The sequence below is a fragment of the Tachypleus tridentatus genome, chromosome 2 (assembly GCF_004210375.1).
Source record: "Tachypleus tridentatus isolate NWPU-2018 chromosome 2, ASM421037v1, whole genome shotgun sequence".
NCBI classification, from domain to species: domain Eukaryota; kingdom Metazoa; phylum Arthropoda; class Merostomata; order Xiphosura; family Limulidae; genus Tachypleus; species Tachypleus tridentatus.
The window spans coordinates 3,965,488-3,991,422 of record NC_134826.1 but is presented as its reverse complement, the minus strand read 5'-3'; positions in this window follow the sequence as shown (position 1 = coordinate 3,991,422).

The following is a 25,935-nucleotide window of genomic DNA, read 5'->3' as shown; positions in this document are numbered from 1 at the left end:
CATGTACACAATGTATATGTATTGATAATAATACATAGTTACCATGTGTCAACTAAGGGACATGTAAACAATGTATATGTATTGATAATAATACATAGTTATCATGTTTCAACTAAGGGACATGTACACAATGTATATGTATTGATAATAATACATAGTTACCATATAACTTAGGAACATGTACACAATGTATATGTATTGATAATAATACATAGTTACCAGATAACTTAGGGACATGTACTCAATGTGAAGGTGAAAGGTTTTAGTAACATATTTCTTTTATTTTTTATTTCTAGAAGTTTTGGGCGACGTTCAAATACATTCTTGATAAGTGGCCAAGAGGGATAGATATGTGTAAACAACAAACTATTTTCAGCACCCTGTTCAAATGGCATGTTCTAAAAGCAGTCGTTTTATGAGACACTTGAATACCAGTTATTGACAGGTGGTGTTATCGGAGCCTGGTGTTACCTAATATAAAGTATGAGATAACATCCTGATGAAACATCAAACAATACAACAGCAAAGTTCCTGCACATAGACAGTTCTTAATTTAGCATTCTTTAGACTAAAGAAAGGCAGCTACTCATCACCACCCGCCGCCAACTCTTGGGCTCCTCTTTTACCAACGGATAGTGGGATTGACCATCACATTATAACGCTTCCACGGCTGAAAGGGCGAACATGTTTGGTATTACGGGCAGTCGAACCTGCGACCCTCAGATTTCGAGTCGAGTGCCTTAACCACCTGGCCATGCTGGGCCGATCTTGCTAATGACTTTTTCACATTTTTGACAACGTAAGTGCGAGGCACTATGATGATTATAATATTATGGTCTTTTTTTTTATAGTGTTAGTTTGTTTTGTAATTCGGCACAAAGCTACTGAAAGGGCTACCTCTACTTTGCCTACTGCGGGTATCGAAACCCGGTTTCTAGCGGTATAAGTCAGCAGAGATAACACTGTGCCTCTAGGAAGCTTATGGTGTCGGTACTCGAAAAATAAATCTGTAATGGGAATGCAAAAAAAGCACTGAATAAACTCGAAAACTTTTTATATGATAGGAACTACGTCACACCAGGGGTCGCTTCCCAACACTCAGCATCCTTAGTTTCCACTCCTTTTACGCCAAATATCATGAAGCTGTTAGTTTTATTGTGTGTCTCTTCTCTCTGAACGTTTGAGTATCGAAATTCACTTAGGCGCAATATTTTTATTTTATCCAAATTTGAGACGATCTTAGGGACGGAGCCCGGCATGGCCAAGTGGTTAAGACACACGACTCATAATTCGAGATTCGCGGGTTCGAATCCCCATCACACCAAACATGTTCGTCCTTTCAGCCGTGGTGGTGTTATAATGGTACGGTCAGTCCCACTATTCGTTGGTGAAAGAGTAGCCCAAGAGTTGTCGGTGTGTGCTGGTGACTAGCTGCCTTCCCTCTAGTCTTACACTGCTAAATTAGGGGCGGCTAGCGCAGATAGCGCTCGTGTAGCTTTAAGCGAAATTCAAAAATAAACAAACAAAAGATATATTCTGTTGTCTTATCGCTTTCTTCGAGTAAAGTTTTGAACATCTTACGTAAACTTTGACAGTTTAATTATTTTTATTTCGTTACAAGTCTTTTCTTTTGTACAAAACAATTACCCAAAGATGTATGAATCTGAAGACCAACTGCACCACTGGTACCGTGCTGATGTCAACAGTCTCGAGCTCAGTTTCACATGCACGTGCTGCTCCACAGCTTGTTTTATTTGGAACGTCTTACACAAAATACGATCAATTGAGTTTCGTAGCACAGATGGAAATTGGTCTAGGATGTCCCCTGGCTTCTTTCTGTCTGGCACAATACAACAAGGGACACTGACTTTTCGGGACCAATAGCGTCAACGGCAGGATTTCTATTTACACTGAACATACCTTGTTATTCAGTGGCTGAGCGGTATGTCTGCGGACTCACAAGGCTAAAATCCGTATTTCGATACCCGTGATGGGCAGAGCACAGATAGCACATTGTGTAGCTTTGTGCTTAATTTCAAACAAACAAAAACACAATTATCTTTCAGTCCAGCGGGGAATCGAAACTCGAATTAAACACTAAAAAAAAATTTAAAACTTATTTATTACTGTTAATTTAAAACAAGAAAAATTAAAATATTTTGAAATGAACAATAATAAATCGTTTCTTTTTAATATTATTATATAATATATACATATTATTCCAAGTATACTGTGATCAAAGAAATTAACAAATCAAATTTCTGGTGATACAAAACTGTCTGGAATATTTTGAATACACTGTTGTTGTTGTATGTCCGAAGACATACCACTATGCCACCGTGGGGCTAGACCATTGTGGCTTAGCTTCAAAACAAACAAACGAACAATCTTCGTATACTCATATATGCATCACTTGTATTTCTATACTCTGTTCATTTATTTATAAACTAAATTAATTTCAAGCGAAGAAGTGATTGACATTTGTGATGTTTGAGTCTTTCTGCTTTAAACTAAACGTGTTGTCACTGTTTCGAATGAACAAAGTGATTTTTTCTTAACGAAGTTTTAAAAATATTTGAATTATATTATCTTTGACAGTACGTGATGTATACTAACCAACGGTTTTTCGTCCGGAAGTTTTCATTCCTTCTCCTTCTCATCCACAAGAGGGCGTGACAGTCACGCAGAACAAACCGTTTCATTTATCTCTGAGCTATCCTTATCATATTTAATGTAATTACAATTCTACGAGCCCGTTTCATGTTTGCCTGAAATATATTTTTTTGAAACACAAACGAAACATAAAAGACCCACCCCTGGTTTTTCGTATATTTTAAAATATTTGTCGTTTCGTGCACAAATATCGCTTGATTACCGCTTTTAATAATTACTTTTCTTACAAACAAAACTACATCGAGCAACCAACATGCAAACTGCATTAGTGTAATACGCTTATAAAAAATGAAAGACTTCATCTGATGAAGTCCAAGAAAATATATAATAAGTTAAAAGCGAAATATTTCGGTTTTATTTTATATTATCTCTCTATATATATTATAATAGTTTTATAACAAGGCTTCACATAATGTTGAACCTAACATAATGTTGTTCTTGTTTGTACATAATGTTGTTCCTGATTGTACATAATGTTGTTCTTGTTTGTACATAATGTTGTTCTTGTTTGTACATAATGTTGATCTTGTTTGTACATAATGTTCTTCATTGTACATAATGTTGTTCTTGCTTGTACATAATGTTGATCTTGTTTGTACATAATGTTGTTCCTGATTGTACATAATGTTGTTCTTGTTTGTACATAATGTTGATCTTGTTTGTACATAATGTTGTTCTTGTTTGTACATAATGTTGTTCATGATTGTACATAATGTTCATCTTGTTTCTACATAATGTTGTTCTTGTTTATACATAATGTTGATCTTGTTTGTACATAATGTTGATCTTGTTTGTACATAATGTTGTTCTTGTTTGTACATACTGTTGATCTTGTTTGTACATAATGTTGATCTTGTTTGTACATAATGTTGTTCTTGTTTGTACATAATGTTGTTCCTGATTGTACATAATGTTCATCTTGTTTCTACATAATGTTGTTCTTGTTTGTACATAATGTTGTTCCTGATTGTACATAATGTTGATCTTGTTTCTACATAATGTTGTTCTTGATTGTACATAATGTTGTTCTTGTTTATACATAATGTTGATCTTGTTTATACATAATGTTGTTCTTGTTTGTACATACTGTTGACCTTGTTTGTACATAATGTTGATCTTGTTTGTATATAATGTTGTTCTTGTTTGTACATAATGTTGTTCCTGATTGTACATAATGTTGATCTTGTTTCTACACAGTATTGGTTTATTAATACACATGAGAGAAACCAGTTTTCCTTCTCTCTCTCCAAACCATTTTAGTCAGTTCCCTATAAGCCCGGCATGGGCAGATGGTTCAGACACTCAACTTGTAATCCGAGGGTCGCGGGTTCGAATCCCCGCCTTTTCAGCCCTGGGAACGTTATAATATGACGTTCAATTTCACTATTCGTTGTTAAAAGAGTAGCCCAAGAGTTAGAAGTGGATGGAGATGACTAGCTGTCTTCCCTCTAGTTTTACACTGCTAAATTAGGAACGGCTAACACAGATTGTCCTCGTGTAGCTTTGCGCGAAATTCAAAACAAACCAATTCAGTATATTTATTCACTAAATTAATTTTGAAATCAGCAGGGTCGATAGGTTTACAGTAATTTTTATAAACTTCAAGTCAACAAATATATCGTACATTTGAAAGGACTATGAAGTTTTATAAGCTTGAAGTAAACTGATATATAGTACATTTGAAAGGTCTAAGTAGTTTTTATAAACTTGAAGTAAACTGATATACCGTACCTTTGAAAGAACTAAGTAGTTTTTATAAACTTGAAGTAAACTGATATGTCGTACATTTCAAAGGTCTAAGTAGTTTTTATAAACTTGAAATAAACTGATATATCGTACGTTTGAAAGGTCTAAGTAGTTTTATAAACTTGAAGTAAACTAATTTTTCGTACATTTAAAAGGACTAAATACTTTTTATAAACTTGAAGTAAATTGATATATCGTGCATTTGAAAGGACTATGAAGTTTTATAAACTTGAAGTAAACTTATATATCGTGCATTTGAAAGGTCTAAGTAGTTTTTATAAACTTGAAATAAACTGATATATCGTACATTTGAAAGGTCTAAGTAGTTTTTATAAACTTGAAGTAAACTGATATATCGTAAATTTGAAAGGTCTAAATAGTTTTTATAAAATTGAAGTAAACTAATATATCGTACATTTGAAAGGAATAAGTAGTTTTTATAAACTTGAAGTAAACTAATATATCGTACATTTGAAATGATTAAGTAGTTTTTATAAACTTGAAGTAAACTAATATATCGTAAATTTGATAGGTCTAAGTAGTTTTTATAAACTTGAAGTAAACTGATATATCGTAAATTTGAAAGGTCTAAGCAGTTTTTATAAACTTGAAGTAAACTGATATATCGTACATTTGAAAGGTCTAAGTAGTTTGTATAAATTTGAAGTGAAGTGATATGTCGTACGATTGAAAGGTCGAAATGGTTTTTATAAAATTGAAGTAAACTAATATATCGTACATTTGAAAGGAATAAGTAGTTTTATAAACTTGAAGTAAACTAATATATCGTACATTTGAAATGACTAAGTTGTTTTTATAAACGTGAAGTAAACTGATATATCGTACATTTGAAAGGCCTAAATAGTTTTTATAAACTTGAAGTAAACTAATATATCGTACGTTTGAAAGGTCTAAGTAGTTTTTATAATCTTGAAGTAAACTAATATATCGTACGTTTGAAAGGACAAAGTAGTTTTTATAAACTTGAAGTAAACTGATATATCGTACATTCGAAAGGTATGAGTAGTTTTTATACACTTGAAGTAAACTGATATATCGTACATTTGAAGGGTCTAAGTAGTTTTTATATACTTCAAGTAAACTAATATATCGTACGTTTGAAAGGTCTAAGTAGTTTTATAAACTTTAAGTAAACTATTATATTGTACATTTCAAATGTCTAAATCGTTTTTAAAAACTTAAAGTAAACTAATATATCGCACATTTCAAAGGACTAAGCAGTTTTTATAAACTTGAAGTATACTGATATATCGTACATTTGAAAGGTATAAGTAGTTTTTACAAACTAGAAGTAAACTGATATGTCGTACATTTGAAAGGTCTAAGTAGTTTTTACAAACTAGAAGTAAACTGATATGTCGTACATTTGAAAGGCCTAAGTAGTTTTTATAAACTAGAAGTAAACTGATATGTCGTACATTTGAAAGGACTATTGAAATGCGCGTAGTGTGTATGTTTAATTAGCGGAATTTCACGACTAGTCCGACAGCCAAACCCTTCTAAGAGAGTGTGGCCTTGAGTATAAAAGAAGGTCATCTGGTGGGAACAAACGTGTGAGACTCCCTTGTCCACTCTGATCTTAGGAAAATATTATGAAGAACTTTGCTTAAAGGGATGATTTAATTTTGATAACCTTGTAGGGGGGGATTCAGTGCTCCAAACTAATCGTAAATCGTTTTATTTAAATATCAAAGTCTGTGTGTCAGAAAACATTGTTTGAGAGAAAAAACATTACTACTTTGTTCTAAATTACAGAAACAAGGAATTTTAGGGTCAGAGGTTCGAGACGTGTTGTTACTAAATATGCTTTGTATTTTTTAGCTGTGTGTGTGATACAGTGACACTGAATTCCGCTGTTCGGTTGAGAGTAGTTACGGCGTGTGGACTGGTTACCGTCTCTTTCGTCCGTATTTTAAAATTAGGGACGGATGTTTCGTCAGAAGAGTTAAAAAATCAGAAACGAGTGCTGCACTCCAGATATATCTGGAGTGAAGCAGTCGTTTTAGTTATTTATTTATTTTAACTGACGTTCCACTTTTGTGTCTTTCTCAGGGTAAATATACACAACCAGAAGGAATAACTGAAGCCGCAAAGGCAAAACTTTGGTTATTATAAAGAAAAAACAAGACATTACATGTATGTGGTGTAAAGAATTGGTTTGTTTTATTTCTTGTTTGAATTTCGCACAAAGCTACTCGAGGGCTATCTGTGTTAGCCGTCCCTAATTTAGTAGTGTAAGACTAGAGGGAAGGCAGCTAGTCATCACCACCCACAGCCAACTCTTGGGCTACTTTTTTACCAACGAATAGTGGGATTGACCGAAAGATTATAACGCCCCCACGGCTGAAAGGGCGAGCATATTTTGGTGCGATGGGGATTCGAATCCGCGACCTTCAGAAGATGAGTCGAACGCCTTAACCCACCTGGCCATGCCGGACCCAAAATGTGGTTTAATAATATAAACCAATTCTTTTTCTCGCGGTCTAGTGGTTAGCGTGCTAGACTTTAATAACAATATCTATGGCTCCCGTTCCGTTTTCACAAAATCTTTGCACTGCACTTTTGGGCTGTTGGTGAGTTATAATAAAAAGCTGCTTTTTCACTGGATAACATTTTTTACATTTTACCATGTTTTTGTAAAACTAATAATAATCGTACAATAAAAATTCGGGTATTGTAAAGGTGAATATGACATATGTATGCTTGTAGGGTATATTTAACAAGATCTAAATGATAAAAATAAGAGGTAACTTCCCAACAACACTTCGACATTCAAAGCATGAATTGGAATTAATGTGGTAGTTGTTCTTGTGACGAAGTTTGTAAATGTATAAGTTCTTATTGCTGAAGACTTCAGACTTAATCGTATGATTAATTTGTCTGCATTTGAACTTCGAACAGCTAGCTAGTCCTCACGAATAGTGGGATTCATCACATTATAAGGTTCTCACAGCTGAAAAATCGAACATGTCTGATAGGATGGAGATTCAAACCCGGGACCCTCACTTTACGAGGTGGATGATGTTAGCTAATTACCTTCCTTTTGGACTACTACCTCCACATCAGTAGCTGTTAACGCAGATAGCTCTTGAATGGTATTAAAAAAGTTTTAATTCAATGAACTATTAGTTGATCAGTTTAAATAAAGATTACAACTATTTATTACAAAACGTTGTTTGTTTGTATATTTTAATATTTTAGCTTTTTTATAATTTTACTCAAATATCCAGAGCAAAAGTTTGGTTGCCTTAAGTTACGTGTTATTTTAATAGTTATATAAAGATGTGTTTTGACATTAACAGTTATGATTTTAGAAAGAAAGAGAGAAAGTATCCAAGTAAAAGATACAATCCAAGTGTGACTGATAGTATCATGTATCAAAAGTTAAAAAACTAATACTGATTCATGGTCATGAAAACGAAAGGTCTCGTCGACGTCGGCTTGTAGCCAGAAAAGAAAATCAATATTTGATATTTTATAACCATATATAACTCTGATGTGACAGCTAAGCTAAACGGGCTAATTCAAATACCTTCAGAGTTCCAATACAACCATCTCTTACTCTGATGTGACAGCTAAGCTAAACGGGCTAATTCAAAGACCTTCAGAGTTCCAATACAACCATATCTAACTTTGATATGACAGCTAAGCTAAACGGCCTAATTAAAAAAAAACTTTAGGGTTCCAATATTACCATCTCTGACTGGATGTCATCTGGCGGCTAGCATACCAGGCTCATTATTGGACGCTCAGAGTTTCAGCTGTTTCAGTGTTATAAGAGTGACAGTCAATCCTGCTCTATTCGATTAAGATGGAGGCGTTTAGTGCTGCTAACTTGATAATGATAATGATCAGGCCGTTTTGTTCACTTGACATATGTGACACTCACTTTGAAAACACAGAATACTAATTCGAACCCTGGACCTTTCAATCCCTAGACTGGCAACTTATCCATCAGCGTACGTTTGTACCCTGGGTTTTAATTGCTGCGTATTTCGTGGTAAATGTGTATTATACTCTAATAACAATAGAAAGTTGTACGTAAAATATTAGAACAGTATATTTACATCCAGACAAATGTGACATTTATGTGATGTGATTGTGAAACTTTAATGTGCTACACGTTGACTTTACAAGTAAATATATATGCTGCCTTCTTTTAATATCCATTTCATGAAATTTTACTCAACGTAAACAAAAGAAGTGCATATGTATTTGGTTTGTGCATTTTAAAAAAATTGGTTTGGAGACAAAATGTTTGGGTTTGTTATAAGATATTTTTTGTGAGGGCGGGAAAGAACGTGTTTGATATACTTGGTTTTATATTACCATCAGCGCTAATACCATTGTTTAAGGTAATATGAAGTTATAATTAAGACAAAGCAGCGTACTCACCGTAAGCGCCATATTGTTAGAATATGGTGTGTGACTTACTGGTTATCGTGGCCAGACTGGAAATGGATTGGTATGGTTCGTTTTGAATTTTGCGCAAAGCTACACGAAGGCTACCTACACTAGCCGTCCTTAATTTAGCAGTGAAAGACTAGAAAGAAGACAGCCAGTCATCTCCACCCACCGCCAAATCTTGGATTACTGTTTTACCAATCAATAGTGGGATTGAGCGACACATTATAATGCCTCCACGGTTGAAAGGGCGATCATGTTTGGTGTTACAGGAATTCGAACCCGCGAACCTCAGATTGCTTGTTGAACACCCCATAACCACCTGACTATCCTGGGCTTCTGGAAATGGAGGATTCGTGGTTATCGTCCCTTTACTTCAAAAAATCGTGCTCTACGTTTTGGGGCAGAGGATGATGCACTGTGTAAGCAAAGGTCAAAGGTTCAGTCAGACAGAAGTACTACTGCCTTGGCCCAAGTCTATTCAGTTCACAATTAGGGAGGAACTCGTAAAACAACATAATTTCAAGCCCCTAGTCTATTCAGTTCACAATTAGGGAAGAACTCTTAAAACAATATAATTTCAATTTATATGCAAAAACGGCTCGTTTGGGCTGAGAAAACACTTTACATAGAAGAGCGAACAACGTTTCGACCTTCTTCGGTCATCGTCAGGTTCACAAAGAAAGAGGTAACTGACCGGAAGCTGACCACATGTTTGAAAGGGTTGTGTAACTGTGTGTCGAAATGTAGAGGGCGGTATTAGATGTTTGAATATATAATTTTATTTATTATATTAATATAGGTATAAAGGCGTTCCTTTATATTGGTTTATTTTGGGTTTAAGTTGTTGTATAAGTAAGGCTTCTTTAATTTTGCGTTTGTTTATGTTTGTTTCTTTATTTAGTATTTGAGTGTTTTCTATGGTTATGTTGTGTTTATTTGACTTGCAGTGTTCGAAAACGTGTGAAGGTGACTTTTATGTTCTTTGAATCTGGTTTCCATTTTCTACTTGTTTCTCAATATAGAAGTCGTGGCAGTTATCACATTGTATTTTATAAATAATGTTGGTGTGGTGTTTGTCAGTGTAGTTTTTACATAGTATAGACCTCAGTTTTGTGCTTGGTTTTTGAATAAATTTGGTATTAACTGGAATGTCATATTTTGTCACTAATTTTTGCCAAATGTTGGTTATTTGTTTGCTGATGTCGGGAATATATGGTATACAGCAGTATATGGTTTCGTGGTTTTTTGATTCGTGAGCTGTATTTACTTTAGTTGGTTGATTTTGCTTTCTGTGTAGGTGTGTGCGTATAATGTTTCTACGGTTTGTGGAGGAAACTTATTGATGTTGGTGAAGTATTGTTTTATTTTGTCTAATTCATCGTTAATTTTATCTGGTGAGCATAGTTTTATGGCTATGTTTATTTGGTTTCTTAGTATGTTGAGTTTTTGTTTTGTTTCATGTGCTGAGTCCCAAGAAATGTATAGTCCAGTATGGGTGATTTTTCGGTGGATTTCTGTTTGAAATTGTGTATCAGTTCTTGTAATTTTGAGGCTAAGAAATGATATTTGATTGCTTTCTTCCTGTTCACATGTGAAGTTGATGTTGGGATGTATAGAGTTAATGTGATTGAAAAAATTAAGTATGTGTTCTGTAGTTTGAATCCCGCAACCGTGTCATCTACATATCTATACCAGTATAGTGGTGGACGTAATGCTGTGTTAATTGCTTGTGTTTCAACTTGTGTCATAAAAATATTGGCTAGAACTGGTGATACTGGGTTGCCCATGCTTAGGCCGTTTGTTTGTATATAGTTTTGGTTGTTGAACATGAAGTTTGTCTTTATCGTGGTGAATTCTATGAGGGTTGCTAACTGGTTACTGGGAATTTCTATAGTTGGGTTAGGGTCTCGGATATAGAGTTCTAAGGCTATCTTGCAGGCTTCAGTGGTTGGAACTTCTGTAAAGAGGGATATAACATCGAAACTGGCCATTAAGGCTTTATGATTAAGTTGATTTAGATTAGACTTGAAATTAAAAGAGTCTTTGATAAATGAGCTGGCTGATGTTACATATTTGGAGAATGCCCATGCTATGTATTTACCAAGGTTGTAATTAAACGATTCATATGTGGACATTATTGGTCGTAATGGACAATCTGGTTTATGAGGTTTGGGGATGCCGTATATTTGCGGTGTGCGTGAGTCGGTTTTACGTAGGTAGGAATAAAGTGTTTGTGAAATTGTGTTGGCTTTTTTCATTTGTAGTAGTAATTTGTTCAGTTGCGTCTCGTGTGTCTTTGTTGGATTTGTGTGTATTGGTTTAAATTTGTTCGTGTCTGATAGGATGTTATTCATTTTTTGGATGTATTCATTCGTGTTCATTATGACTATAGCGTTACCTTTATCTGCTTTTAGAATTTTTATGTTTTTGTCTTGTTTTAGGTTTTTTATGCAATTAATGTCTCTTTTTGTAAGGTTGTTTTTCAGTTTTCTGTTTTGTGAAATTATGTTGATGGTTCTGTGAGAAAATTCTTTGAAAAAATCGTTTAAGATGTTGTTTTTAGGTGTTTCTGGAAAATATAAATTTGTAATTTTACCTGGGAAGGTTGGCTGTTGGATGTCAATAAAATTATCTAAGTTGTCTTCTTTCTGTTGGTTGTTTCCTTGTTTTTGTTCTCTGTAGAAAGTATCACAAGTCTCCTGGCTAGGTCTTCTAAACATGTTTTGATTTCTATGGTTGGAATGTACCTAGGTGCTATAGCGAAGTTGAGTCCTTTGTTAAGTAGATGTATCTCGTCTGTGTTTAATTGACGGTCGGATCTGTTAATTATGAGGTTAGTCAACGGTTTGTCGTTTTGGTGTCTTTTCTGTTGTTTGCATCTTAGTTTTCTAGTTTTTTTTTGTTGTGGGAGATCTTTTTTGTCTCTGTCGTTTTAGTATTGATTTGGTTTATGTTTCGTTGTATAAGTCCGTAAATCTCTGGTTTAATGCAGCATGCCAGTTCATGGTCTAGATTCATTTTTTGTTTTTGTAAGTCATGTAGTTCTTTGTATTTTGTGTTCAACATGGCTTTCAGTAGTTTTTTCTGTAAATTTTGGATAATGTTTGTGTATGTATTAAAATTTTTTGAAAGTTTTACCTTTACAAAATTAGGGGTTAGTTGTTCTTTTCTACATTGTTGAATAAAATAAATGTCATTTCTTCTATTAATAATTCGTTGGTTTAAATTCCTTAGTTTCTTAACGATCGTGTGAGCGTGTACTGTTAATAGTGGTGTACCGTATGCTAGTTCAGACATAATGGTAACAGGTAACAGGTAAGTACAAATACACTGAGAAAAACACAAAACTTACACTTCTCGTACAGTCGCCGTGATGAAATAATAATCAGTGATGACGAGAAACCCACTTGTTGAGAAATTTATATGCAAAACGGCTCGTTTGGGCTGAAAACACTTTACATAGAAGAGCGAACAACGTTTCGACCTTCTTCGGTCATCGTCAGGTTCACAAAGAAAGAGGTAACTGACCGGAAGCTGACCACATGTTTGAAAGGGGTTGTGTAACTGTGTGTCGAAATGTAGAGGGCGGTATTAGATGTTTGAATATATAATTTTATTTATTATATTAATATAGGTATAAAGGCGTTCCTTTATATTGGTTTATTTTGGGTTTAAGTTGTTGTATAAGTAAGGCTTCTTTAATTTTGCGTTTGTTTATGTTTGTTTCTTTATTTAGTATTTGAGTGTTTCTATGGTTATGTTGTGTTTATTTGACTTGCAGTGTTCGAAAACGTGTGAAGGTGACTTTTTATGTTCTTTGAATCTGGTTTCCATTTTCTACTTGTTTCTCAATATAGAAGTCGTGGCAGTTATCACATTGTATTTTATAAATAATGTTGGTGTGGTGTTTGTCAGTGTAGTTTTTACATAGTATAGTCCTCAGTTTTGTGCCGGGTTTTTGAATAAATTTGGTATTAATTGGAATGTCATATTTTGTTACTAATTTTTGCCAAATGTTGGTTATTTGTTTGCTGATGTCGGAATATATGGTATACAGCAGTATATGGTTTCGTGGTTTTGATTCGTGAGCTGTATTTACTTTAGTTGGTTGATTTTGCTTTCTGTCTAGGTGTGTGCGTATAATGTTTTCTACGGTTTGTGGAGGAAACTTATTGATGTTGGTGAAGTATTGTTTTATTTTGTCTAATTCATCGTTAATTTTATCTGGTGAGCATAGTTTTATGGCTATGTTTATTTGGTTTCTTAGTATGTTGAGTTTTTGTTTTGTTTCATGTGCTGAGTCCCAAGGAAGTATAGTCCAGTATGGGTGATTTTTCGGTGGATTTCTGTTTGAAATTGTGTATCAGTTCTTGTAATTTTGAGGTTAAGAAATGATATTTGATTGTTTTCTTCCTGTTCACATGTGAAGTTGATGTTGGGATGTATAGAGTTAATGTGATTGAAAAAATTAAGTATGTGTTCTGTAGATTTGAATCCCGCAACCGTGTCATCTACATATCTATACCAGTATAGTGGTGAATGTAATGCTGTGTTAATTGCTTGTGTTTCAACTTGTGTCATAAAAATATTGGCTAGAACTGGTGATACTGGGTTGCCCATGCTTAGGCCGTGTGTTTGTATATAGTTTTGGTTGTTGAACATGAAGTTTGTCTTTATCGTGGTGAATTCTATGAGGGTTGCTAACTGGTTACTTGGTTACCACACCAACATTATTTATAAAATACAATGTGATAACTGCCACGACTTCTATATTGGAGAAACAAGTAGAAAAATGGAAACCAGATTCAAAGAACATAAAAAGTCACCTTCACACGTTTTCGAACACTGCAAGTCAAATAAACACAACATAACCATAGAAAACACTCAAATACTAAATAAAGAAACAAACATAAACAAACGTAAAATTAAAGAAGCCTTACTTATACAACAACTTAAACCCAAAATAAACCAATATAAAGGAACGCCTTTATACCTATATTAATATAATAAATAAAATTATATATTCAAACATCTAATACCGCCCTCTACATTTCGACACACAGTTACACAACCCCTTTCAAACATGTGGTCAGCTTCCGGTCAGTTACCTCTTTCTTTGTTAACCTGACGATGACCGAAGAAGGTCGAAACGTTGGTCGCTCTTCTATGTAAAGTGTTTTCTCAGCCCAAACGAGCCGTTTTTGCATATAAATTTCTCAACAAGTGGGTTTCTCGTCATCACTGAATATAATTTCAAGCCAGGTTTTCCTTGTAAAAAACTTGACTGATGACGTCATCACGTTAAATGTAAGCTGTTTAAAAGTGGGCGTTCGAAAAATATAATAGAAGTGAATATTTTAATGCGACAAGAAATAACCAACAAGAAACTGTTTTGTCCGACATAAAATTTTCTTACTATTTATCTGAATACAAGATTATCAACCCGTGATAAACGTTAAACACAAAGCTACACAGTGACTGTCTTTGCTTTGCCCATCAAAAGTGTCGAATTTCTGTTTTTAACAGTAAATTTCCGTAGACATACTGCTGTGCCACTGTAGGGAAGGAACAGTACTTATTTGTCGTTAAGGGCAAATCTTCACAGAAGGCTTCTGTGCTCTGCCCACAACAGGTATCGAAACCCAAATTCTAGCAGTAAGTCCGCAGAAATACCACAGTGTCACTGGGAGTTGAGGTGCGTGATAACAGTTGTTGTTGAGTACAAAACTACAAAGTGGGTTATTTGTGCTCTGACCATCACGAGTATCAAAACCTGGTTTCTAGCAATATAGGCCCGCAGACATACCACTGTGGTAATAGTAAAAGTCTTCTATGAGAGAAGTACAGTTACGATCAGCAAACAGGAAATGTGTTGAGAAGTCTTTCGTTACGTTTGTAGGTCTGTAAAGAACTTCTCCATTAAATCTGAGAACAATGGTCCATTTTCATCGGGATTAGTCTATGTGACCTTCCGATCATTTAATATTGACCCCCAAACAAGAATGAGATCTCATAATTTTCAAGTTGGAAGTGGAAACTTAAAGGTAAGATTCTCGCGTGTTGATCATGCAGATGATACGACCCAAGTTCAATACCATTATCGCAGAATCTTTGTTGTTGTAATAATTTACATTTGACCGCGTAGCAGCGTAATCAGAGTATGAATTTTTAGGCTTATTAAGATAAAGTCGGCGTCTACGTTACCAGATTAATAACATTTGACTTAGTTTGTTTCTTGTTGTTCAGTAAATGTTACCCGCTGACCAGAGTCTGAACAATGACCACCCTCAAAAGACTTCCTGTGTGAAAATGTGTTTGTTGTTCATATTTATTAATAAATAGAAGTGATAAACAATTGTTGACGGTGGAATTGTCACTAATTATGCCCAACATTCTGTGAAATGTTTTTTTTTTAAGTTGTCTTTGCTTTAGTTACGAATTTCACAATTTTATACTTTCCCTCTAATTAGGTAAGAATTACACGCTCAGAGATATTATTGCATAATTTAACGTTGTTAGCTCATTAACTTTAATTTCTCTTACCCCTTCATTAGGACATAAAACATCAGTTTTCTGTAAAAGGGGACTTCAAACTGAAATTCTAAGAATCCATGAGTGAAAGCACTACCTCTGCTTATGCTACGAACATACTCCGACTGTATAATAACGTCCCCTGTTTTCGTTTTATAATAACACTATGTAACACAATTTTTACTTTTTCTTCTTCCTGGGCAGAAAGTGTTATTTTTCAACTTTTCAATAACACTATGTAACACAATTTTTACTTTTTCTTATTCCTGGACAGAAGAAAGTATTATTTTTCAACTATCCACTAACACTATGTAACACAATTTTTACTTTTTCTTCTTCCTGGGCAGAAAGTGTTATTTTTCAACTATCCAATAACACTGTGTAACACAATTTTTACTTTTTCTTATTCCTGGACAGAAGAAAGTGTTATTTTTCAACTATCCAATAACACCATGTAACACAATTTTTACTTTTTCTTCTTCCTGGGCAGAATGTCTTATTTTTCAACTATCCAATAACACTATGTAACACAATTTTTACTTTTTCTTATTCCTGGACAGAAGAAAGTGTTATTTTTCAACTATCCAATAACACTATGTAACACAATTTTTACTTTTTCTTCTTCCTGGGCAGAATGTGTTATTTTTCAACTATCCAATAACACTATGTAACACAATTTTTACTTTTTCTTCTTCCTGGACAGAAGAAAGTGTTATTTTCAACTATCAATAACACTATATAACACAATTTTACTTTTTCTTCTTCCTGGACAGAAGAAAGTGTTATTTTTCAACTATCCAATAACACTATGTAACACAATTTTTACTTTTTCTTATTCCTGGACAGAAGAAAGTGTTATTTTTCAACTATCCACTAACACCATGTAACACAATTTTTACTTTTTCTTCTTCCTGGGCAGAATGTGTTATTTTTCAACTATCCAATAACACTATATAACACAATTTTTACTTTTTCTTCTTCCTGGGTAGAAAGTGTTATTTTTCAACTATCCAATAACACTATATAACACAATTTTTACTTTTTCTTCTTCCTGGGTAGAAAGTGTTATTTTTCAACTATCCAGTAACACTATGTAACACAATTTTTACTTTTTCTTATTCCTGGACAGAAGAAAGTGTTATTTTTCAACTATCCAATAACACTATGTAAAACAATTTTTACCTTTTCTTATTCCTGCACAGTAAGTGTTATTTTTCAACTATCCAATAACACTGTATAACACAATTTTTACTTCTCCTTCTTCCTGGGTAGAAAGTGTTATTTTCAACTATCCAATAACACTATGTAACACAATTTTTACTTTTTCTTATTCCTGGACAGAAGAAAGTGTTATTTTTCAACTATCCAATAACACTATGTAACACAATTTTACTTTTCTTCTTCCTGGGCAGAATGTGTTATTTTTCAACTATCCAATGACACTATGTAACACAATTTTTACTTTTTCTTCTTCCTGGACAGAAGAAAGTGTTATTTTTCAACTATCCAATAACACTATATAACACAATTTTTACTTTTTCTTCTTCCTGGACAGAAGAAAGTGTTATTTTTCAACTATCCAATAACACTATGTAACACAATTTTTACTTTTTCTTATTCCTGGACAGAAGAAAGTGTTATTTTTCAACTATCCACTAACACCATGTAACACAATTTTTACTTTTTCTTCTTCCTGGGCAGAATGTGTTATTTTTCAACTATCCAATAACACTATATAACACAATTTTTACTTTTTCTTCTTCCTGGGTAGAAAGTGTTATTTTTCAACTATCCAGTAACACTATGTAACACAATTTTTACTTTTTCTTATTCCTGGGCAGAATGTGTTATTTTTCAACTATCCAATAACACTATGTAACATAAATTTTACTTTTTCTTGTTGTTGGACAGAAAGTGTTATTTCCCAATTGCTTATGCCTAAAGTAAATGAAAAAGACCTATTTTTCTCTTTAAACTTTGCTTTTGTGACCTGGGAGCGTATAACGAAAACATGATGAGAGAATATATTTGGGGGCTGATCAGTGAAAGTGATTTACATAACAGTCGCAAATCTCGAAAAACTAGTCACTTCTAAACAATTTTGTATAACTTTAGTATAAATACATGTAAATCTTGATTCATATGTTGTTTTAGTCAGACCTTACGTAAATGAAAATGTGCAAATTTACCTGTTTTTACATAGAAAATAGGTTAATTTCTAAATTTCATTATCCAGGTCACAAAAGCAAAGTTTGAAGGGAATAATGACCATTTTCTGTACTTTTACATCACAAGCAATTAAGAAATAACATATACTATCCAGGAACAAAGTTTGTGTTACATAGTGTTATCAATAAACAAACGATTATTTACCCACCAAGTTATCTTCATTTTCTCTGTCTTTCTTTAGTTTGAAGAAATCACGAATATCTCTCTTACTCCGTAACTCTAAAGAGTCAGTAAAGTGAAAATTATACGAGAGTCACCCTCCTTCTCACAACCCCGACCCCTACACTTCATTCATCGTGTGTGTTTCTACGTACGTAAGGTTCTTATGGAGACATTATAATGAACGTTGTTGATCTACTAGGTTTGTTTTACTTAAGTATTACCACTTTCCGACATCGTGTGTGTTTCTACGTACGTAAGGTTCTTATGGAGACATTATAATGAACGTTGTTGATTTACTAGGTTTGTTTTACTTAAGTATTACCACTTTCCCACATCGTGTGTGTTTCTACGTAAGTAAGGTTCTTATGGAGACATTATAATGAACGTTGTTGATCTACTAGGTTTGTTTTACTTAAGTATTACCCCTTTCCCACATCGTGTGTGTTTCTACGTACGTAAGGTTCTTATGGAGACATTATAATGAACGTTGTTGATCTACTAGGTTTGTTTTACTTAAGTATTACCACTTTCCCACATCGTGTGTGTTTCTACGTAAGTACGGTTCTTATGGAGACATTATAATGAACGTTGTTGATCTACTAGGTTTGTTTTACTTAAGTATTACCACTTTCCCACATCGTGTGTGTTTCTACGTAAGTAAGGTTCTTATGGAGACATTATAATGAACGTTGTTGATATACTAGGTTTGTTTTACTTAAGTATTACCACTTTCCCACATCGTTTGTGTTTCTACGTAAGTAAGGTTCTTATGGAGACATTATAATGAACGTTGTTGATATACTAGGTTTGTTTTACTTAAGTATTACCACTTTCCCACATCGTGTGTGTTTCTACGTAAGTACGGTTCTTATGGAGACATTATAATGAACGTTGTTGATCTACTAGGTTTGTTTTACTTAAGTATTACCACTTTCCCACATCGTGTGTGTTTCTACGTAAGTACGGTTCTTATGGAGACATTATAATGAACGTTGTTGATCTACTAGGTTTGTTTTACTTAAGTATTACCACTTTCCCACATCGTGTGTGTTTCTACGTAAGTACGGTTCTTATGGAGACATTATAATGAACGTTGTTGATCTACTAGGTTTGTTTTACTTAAGTATTACCACTTTCCCACATCGTGTGTGTTTCTACGTAAGTACGGTTCTTATGGAGACATTATAATGAACGTTGTTGATCTACTAGGTTTGTTTTACTTAAGTATTACCCCTTTCCCACATCGTGTATGTTTCTACGTACGTAAGGTTCTTATGGAGACATTATAATGAACGTTGTTGATCTACTAGGTTTGTTTTACTTAAGTATTACCACTTTCCCACATCGTGTGTGTTTCTACGTAAGTACGGTTCTTATGGAGACATTATAATGAACGTTGTTGATCTACTAGGTTTGTTTTACTTAAGTATTACCACTTTCCCACATCGTGTGTGTTTCTACGTAAGTACGGTTCTTATGGAGACATTATAATGAACGTTGTTGATCTACTAGGTTTGTTTTACTTAAGTATTACCACTTTCCCACGTCGTGTATGTTTCTACGTAAGTAAGGTTCTTATGGAGACATTATAATGAACGTTGTTGATCTACTAGGTTTGTTTTACTTAAGTATTACCCCTTTCCCACATCGTGTGTGTTTCTACGTACGTAAGGTTCTTATGGAGACATTATAATGAACGTTGTTGATCTACTAGGTTTGTTTTACTTAAGTATTACCACTTTCCCACGTCGTGTATGTTTCTACGTAAGTAAGGTTCTTATGGAGACATTATAATGAACGTTGTTGATCTACTAGGTTTGTTTTACTTAAGTATTACCACTTTCCCACGTCGTGTATGTTTCTACGTAAGTACGGTTCTTATGGAGACATTATAATGAACGTTGTTGATCTACTAGGTTTGTTTTACTTAAGTATTACCACTTTCCCACATCGTGTGTGTTTCTACGTAAGTACGGTTCTTATGGAGACATTATAATGAACGTTGTTGATCTACTAGGTTTGTTTTACTTAAGTATTACCACTTTCCCACATCGTGTGTGTTTCTACGTAAGTACGGTTCTTATGGAGACATTATAATGAACGTTGTTGATATACTAGGTTTGTTTTACTTAAGTATTACCACTTTCCCACATCGTTTGTGTTTCTACGTAAGTACGGTTCTTATGGAGACATTATAATGAACGTTGTTGATATACTAGGTTTGTTTTACTTAAGTATTACCACTTTCCCACATCGTGTGTGTTTCTACGTAAGTACGGTTCTTATGGAGACATTATAATGAACGTTGTTGATCTACTAGGTTTGTTTTACTTAAGTATTACCACTTTCCCACATCGTGTGTGTTTCTACGTAAGTACGGTTCTTATGGAGACATTATAATGAACGTTGTTGATATACTAGGTTTGTTTTACTTAAGTATTACCACTTTCCCACATCGTTTGTGTTTCTACGTAAGTACGGTTCTTATGGAGACATTATAATGAACGTTGTTGATATACTAGGTTTGTTTTACTTAAGTATTACCACTTTCCCACATCGTGTGTGTTTCTACGTAAGTACGGTTCTAATGGAGACATTATAATGAACGTTGTTGATCTACTAGGTTTGTTTTACTTAAGTATTACCACTTTCCCACATCGTGTGTGTTTCTACGTAAGTACGGTTCTTATGGAGACATTATAATGAACGTTGTTGATCTACTAGGTTTGTTTTACTTAAGTATTACCACTTTCCCACATCGTTTGTGTTTCTACGTAAGTAAGGTTCTTATGGAGACATTATAATGAACGTTGTTGATATACTAGGTTTGTTTTACTTAAGTATTACCACTTTCCCACATCGTGTGTGTTTCTACGTAAGTACGGTTCTTATGGAGACATTATAATGAACGTTGTTGATCTACTAGGTTTGTTTTACCACTTTTCCATATTTTTCACATTTCTTTTCTTTTATTCAGACTTTTTTTACTTATTTCAAATTTTCGCTGAAAAGCTACACAACTTATAACTACGCATTAAATCCTTTTAATTTTGAACTGTTAGACCACAAGGTAGGTCTAACAACACCCACCGCCAACAGTTTGGCTACTCTTGTCTGCCCAAACATTATTAATTGGCATCCACGGCCTTAAAGATAAGAACGTGTGTTTTCTTATAGCAAAGCCACATCGGGGTGTCTGCTAAGTCCACCGATAGAGTTAAGAACATCTTTTTGTTTTTTGCAGCCATGGGTCGCTAACAAAGAATCCGAAGATTCACAGTCCGAGCAGTTTAAGTTATTCAGAGATTAATTGTGTATCAAGACGAGGGCGCATGCTTGTTGCAAAAGTAACTTCAAAGGTCAGAGCCCACGTGACTGCTCGTTGTCTAGAGGTCGGATTCTGAACCGTGAATCCGGATATTGACGGTTAACGCATCGTTGCTCCAAAACTTCTAAGGCTCAAAATAGAGACGTTCGGATTCTGGTATTCGATCAGTTGGTCTGCATTTCAAACTAGAGAAATATCTTTTTAACGCCATCAAACATTTCGAAATGTCATTATTCTCTCTGTGTTAGTAGATCCGCATTTATATTACAGTTTGAAATATGCGTCTCGCTTTAAAATGTTTCAGCAACACATATTTTGACAAGAGTTTGGTTTGCTGTGAGTTTCGCGCAAAGTTACACGAGAACTATTTGCGTTAGCCGTCCTTAATTGAGCAGTGATACACTAGAGAAAAGGCAGCTAGTCATCATCATCCACCGCCATCTCTTGGGTTACTCTTTTTAATAACAAATAGTAAGATTGATAGATACGTTACAATGCCCTCACGGCTAAAAAGGAGAGAATGCTAGGGGATTCGAACCTGCGACCTATAGATTGTGAGTCGAGCGCCCCCTAACCACTAGGCCACAGTAAGAGCATAATTACCATACAGAAGAGATGTATCTCATTTATATCATCAGGAACGTGATAAACGGTAAATAGAAGCTGCAGATGTTCTGAGTTTTAATAGGAAGGATAACAATTGGATACTTGTATTAGCAGCTACAGATGTTCTGAGTTTTAACAGGAAGGATAACAATTGGATACTTGTATTAGCAGCTACAGATGTCCTGAGTTTTAATAGGAAGGATAACAATTGGATACTTGTATTAGAAGCTACAGATGCTCTGAGTTTTAATAGGAAGGATAACAATTGGATACTTGTATTAGAAGCTATAGATGCTCTGAGTTTTAATAGGAAGGATAACAATTGGATACTTGTATTAGAAGCTACAGATGTCCTGGGTTTTAATAGGAAGGATAACAATTGGATACTTGTATTAGAAGCTACAGATGTCCTGAGTTTTAATAGGAAGGATAACAATTGGATACTTGTATTAGAAGCTACAGATGTTCTGAGTTTTAACAGGAAGGATAACAATTAGATACTTGTATTAGAAGTTAAAGATGTCCTCAGTTTTAATAGGAAGGATAACAATTGGATACTTCTATCAGAAGCTACAGATGTCCCGAGTTTTAATAGGAGGGATAACAATTGGATACTTGTATTAGAAGCTACAGATGTCTTGAGTTTTAATAGGAAGGATAACAATTGGATACTTGTATTAGAAGCTACAGATTACCCGAGTTTTAATAGGAAGGATAACAATTGAATACTTGTATTAGAAGCTACAGATGTCCCGAGTTTTAATAGGAAGGATAACAATTGGATACTTGTATTAGAAGTTACAGATGTCCTGAGTTTTAATAGGAAGGATAACAATTGGATACATGTATTAGAAGCTACAGATGTCCTGAGTTTTAATAGGAAGGATAACAATTGGATACTTGTATTAGCAGCTACAGATGTCCTGAGTTTTAATAGGAAGAATAACAATTGGATACTTGTATTAGAAGCTACAGATGTCCTGAATTTTAATAGGAAGGATAACAATTGGATAATTGTATTAGAAGCTACAGATGTCCTGGGTTTTAATAGGAAGGATAACAATTTGATACTTGTATTAGAAGCTACGGATGTTCTGAGTTTTAATAGGAGGGATAACAATTGGATACTTGTATTAGAAGCTACAGATGTTCTGAGTTTTAATAGGAGGGATAACAATTGGATACTTGTATTATTACCAAGTTATAACCAGTGCTCTTCCCACTACTACTCAAATACCAAGTTTTAATTTCTATTGTTATGTCTTTCATTAAACTTAGCTTAGTTCGTTATATATGGCCCGGCATGGCCAAGCGTGTTAAGGCGTGCGTCTCGTAATCTGAGGGTCGCGGGTTCGCATCCCCGTCGCGCCAAATATGCTCGCTATTTCAGCTGTGGGGCGTTATAATGTGACGGTGAATCCCACTATTCGTTGGTAAAAAAGTAGCCCAAGAGTTGGTGGTGGGTGGTGATGACTAGCTGCCTTCCCTCTAGTCTTACACTACTAAATTAGGGACGGCTAGTACAGATAGTCTTCGAGTAGCTTTGTGCGAAATTCAAAAACAAACAAACAACTGTAGAATTTCTAAGCGTAAAAATTAGAAAATGTAAGTTATATATATTTTCTCATATAACTCTACGTGTATTTATTAGCCTATCGACGTCATAGTGCATTTCCTTATAAGGCAATGGGATCCTGACGTCACAGTATAGTCTCGTGGTTTCTCCTTAAGGCAGTGGTTGCTAGGAGTTACGCGAGAGTTTCAACAAACGGTGAAAAATTAGGAAGAGAAAGATAAAACTATTCAAAAAAACAACATTGCTTGTAGTGACAAGTGTGTCATTCAAATCAAGGGCTAGGATGTCGTCTGTGAATATGTTTGGAAAAATAGCCTTAAGGTGACGAATAATGAAACTTTAATTAATCAAAGCAAAACGAACAATGAAACTGTAATTAATCAAAGCAAAACGAATAATGAAACTGTAATTAATCAAAGCAAAAACTATAGAAATATATTCCCTGCAAGACTTCATGAACACGAATATTTTCATTTTAATACAACCCTACAAATTCTTTAAACCATTTTTCTATTCCTGTGTTTGTTTTTCTTTATACACAATGGGCTATTTATGCTCTGCCCACTGCAGATTCTTAGAATTATGAGCCGTCAGACTTCCCATTAAGCCACCTATTGGGAGGGGGTGTCTATTAACCAGTCATGTTTGGACTGCTAATTCAATTTCAACGCATATTTTATGAACTCTTGATGTAGTTCAAACTTTGCCCAACCCGTCTGAGACACTGATGACTTCCTACCAATTCACTGGGTTGCTGTAAATATTTGGACAAAGTCTGCTGGATCTTCATATTATGAATTACCAGTCTATTCCTGTGTACACGAGGTCTGTCGTTTACGACATCGTCAGGAAATGTTCCAAAGAGTTGAGGAATGCTCTTGGACAAAACGTGTTTAGGGAGTCTCTTTTTATTTATTTATTTTTTAATAAAGCATCTGGCTCTCTCGAGATCTAAATATTTTTATTTTTTTAAGAAAGCGCTAGTATTAGAAGAACTTAGTTAAGTTTAGGTAAAGTATTTGTGGGAAACTGCTGGAGTTATAATTTCTCTAAACTCTGTTTTGTAGTATTTCTAAGCGTAAAAATTAGAAAATGTAAGTTAGATACTTTCCCACCCAAGTAGCTCATCGGGAAAAATGAGGGCTCATACCTTAAAAAAACAAACAAATCGGTTTTTGTGACGTAAGGTGAGAAACGTGGCCGTTAGTTTAATACGTAAATTATGGTTCGGGTTGCCATGGTTTCGTTATTAAGGCATTCGACCAGTAATGTTAAGTAATAGTTAGAATCCCGGTCACCGAAGATGTTTGTCTTTTCGGCCCAGTGCGGTGTAGGGGTGAGTGGAGAGGGAGTTATAATGTAACTGTTAATTCCACTATTTGTTGGTATTGATTGATTAAAATTTAAAATTAGTTTAATATATCATTTGTTGGTTTATTGTAAGTTCTTTCTGTTTTTAACCTGATGCAACCCGTGGGCTAAACGCCCGGGGCGTGGACCAGGTCCTTAAGTCACAATTTTGAAATGTTGACCAGAGAGAAAGGATCTTAATAGCAGCAGTGCCAAGCTACTCTGAACCGACTAACACGGCTGATCGTCACAATTATGGCGCGACCAGTAACCTGTCGGATCTCACGATATGCAGAGCGACTTCCGAGTCACCTTTAAATAAAATCAATACAAGAATGTCTGACCTCATGTATTGAAATGATAAGAGTGGAGGGAAGACAGCTAGTTAATACAGAGTTCCTGTCAACTATAGGGCTACTTAACCGAATAATGGAAATTGGCGCATTAAAAAGCCGCAGAGCGAGCATATTTGACGATGGGTTTAGATCCCGTGACCTGCATAAAGAGAGACGGTTCAAACTGTCTGATAATCCTGTATCTCTTGAACCTTTCATCAACCCTAACTGAGAATGCCGATATAATATTAAATTAAAACAAAACATAGCAGTCACACAGCAGATATTTACCAACGAGTACATTCGACACGTTGCACTTAGTTGTTTTTTACATTATGTCCCTTGAGAGCTTGTAGAAAATATCTGTGTTTATAGCCATGACGAAAATTAGGACTATAATTTGGTGTGAATTTAGTGATTTGTTAAGCACAGAGCTACAGAATGGGCTATTCGTGCTCTGATCACTACAGGTGTGGAAACCCGATTTCTATCACTCTAAGTCTGTAGAGGGGATGTGTTTCGTGAAATGACACGAACTTGTTTGATCTAACCCAACCAAGTTTGTCTTTCTTTCTTTTAACATAATCTCATATTATTATTTTTGCTCTCGATTTCTAAGTTTTTATTATATATGTAGAAACTTGATTATTTAGAGTTTTTTTTTTTGCTCAAATATGCATAATGGATTATCTGCGCAGGCTCCACCACAAGTTTCGAACTCACTAATTTTAATGTCATGAGCCTTAAAGTTCACTGTTGAGCCAACAAGGAAGGGCGGTTATCTACTGGTCAGTTGTTTCTAAAATCACCGGTTTCTTAAGTATGCTTACAAATAACCAGACTTGTATTTCTGTACACAAAACCAGAAATTAACAGATCCCTGATAAACAAGGATTCTGTTCATAAAGGTAATTCACCAGTTTCGGATCTTTGTGTTAATCACGGATCTGTTTCTTGGACCGTTGTTGTTT